Here is a 1,668-nt window from a genome sequence, read left to right as displayed (position 1 = left end):
CATTATTTTTCTCATCTGTAAAATGATCTCTAAAGTCCCTTTCTGTTCTCTGGTCTTATAAATATACCAACATCTCTAAGTGCTCTGCCAACCTTAACCATTATAAATGCTAACAATAATCTATTATATCTATTAAAACAATTGATAAATGAACCTATCATTCAAATGTAAGATGATCTGATAATTTCATTGATCCAAGGGGGCTGATGAGTATGTAGAAAGGTGTTAAGAATAATCTTTTACAATAATAATTGCCTATTTTGTTGAAAAGAGAGCACTGCTACACATGCAGTAATTTTGAAAGGATTTTGGTGCATTAAATCCTTAGTGTCCATGAATCAAGAACTGCAAATATGACGTGCTAGTACATTTTACAATACATTTAGGTTGTAAAGTCTCAGTGCTATGCTCTAGTCTCAATGCTAAGGATTCATTATTATTCATAGTAAAAGAATTCTATAGCTTTGTCTTTTATTCCAGTTGGAATTTATGTAAAGGCAATGAATTTTCATCCTTCTCTAGTTTATGCAGGTACAGAAGTGCATGAAATATGATAATCTTGTCCTGTCTAGATACCAAGATCAAAGCCTATGTCTACAGTGGCATTTCAAAAGAGAAATCTTTTTTGTTGCACCAGTGAAATTGTTTCTGCCTTTCTCATAGGAGCCAAGGGAAATGGATCAAATAATGTGGTATATTGTCAGTATTTGAGAATTGTGTCAATGTTAAAGCTATTGCTCAATATACAATTTCACTGACTGGATCAGTTCATGTTAATACTTGAAAGGGTCTATAGCACTCATATAGCATCACAAATTTCAATAACTCTTTTTTACATCAACAAAAAGAGTATTTGCAAAAGTGACATTTCATATGAATATCACTATTATATATAGAATACTTCGATAACAGTATCTTATTTTTCAAATTTTATCTTTTTTAATTAAAATTGTTAAGATTTTATTATGTTGACATGCTTCTTACTCCACATCATCTTCGGTCAAGCTCTGTACACTCACAATTCTTCAGCTAATTGTTGGCAGCTTAGTCAGAAGCATCTGGAACACTGGTGATAGAAGTTTCCTGTGAAACTTGCAATAATTACTGTGGCTGCCCACAGACAGCAATGACATTTGTCAAGTGGCAAACACCCTTTTCCTATTCACCTTAGGATCGTAATTCTTCACCAAGTCGTATTTCTTCAAGGAAGACCTGAATAGCTTATGCATCTTTAAGATAAGGTAACTTGGAAAGCCCAGCTCTCTCTTTAGCAAGCTTGTTTCCTGCTTCACTCTCAGAGCCTGTTCTTGAATTTGGGGTGGCTCGTCTCTTGCGATTGAAGTAAATACAGTAGCAGATGTAGAGAGCCCCGCACACGCCCCTGGCGATTGCGCCACTCGGGCTCATTATGTTTCCGTCTTCTGCTCGCGATGGGGGTAGCAGTAGTGGCACTGACCCCCGCTGACCCTGAAGCCAGGAGAGTCAGCTCAGTCTGCTCCTGTCAATGGCGGAGCGAGCAAGAGGGGGTTGGGGGGTGGGAAAGGCCATATTTTATCTTTCTAATGCAATTTCATATGTTGCTTATTAGATACAGATATGATAGGAAGATAGAGATTTTCAAGAGGAAATTGAGACCTTGGGAGCTCGTGTGGTTTATTCATGGTGACA

General features: G+C 37.1%; 1 pseudogene; it reads right to left on the bottom strand.

Moving 5' to 3' along the window:
- Window positions 1–980: 980 nt before the first annotated feature.
- LOC114028178 lies at window positions 981–1,407 on the bottom strand (annotated as a pseudogene).
- Between the last annotated feature and the right edge of the window lie 261 nt (window positions 1,408–1,668).

This window comes from Vombatus ursinus, unplaced genomic scaffold (genome assembly GCF_900497805.2).
Source record: "Vombatus ursinus unplaced genomic scaffold, bare-nosed wombat genome assembly UNPS02004868.1, whole genome shotgun sequence".
Taxonomy (NCBI): domain Eukaryota; kingdom Metazoa; phylum Chordata; class Mammalia; order Diprotodontia; family Vombatidae; genus Vombatus; species Vombatus ursinus.
The sequence above is the reverse complement of the archived record's forward strand: the minus strand, read 5'-3'. Positions and strand labels throughout refer to the sequence as shown.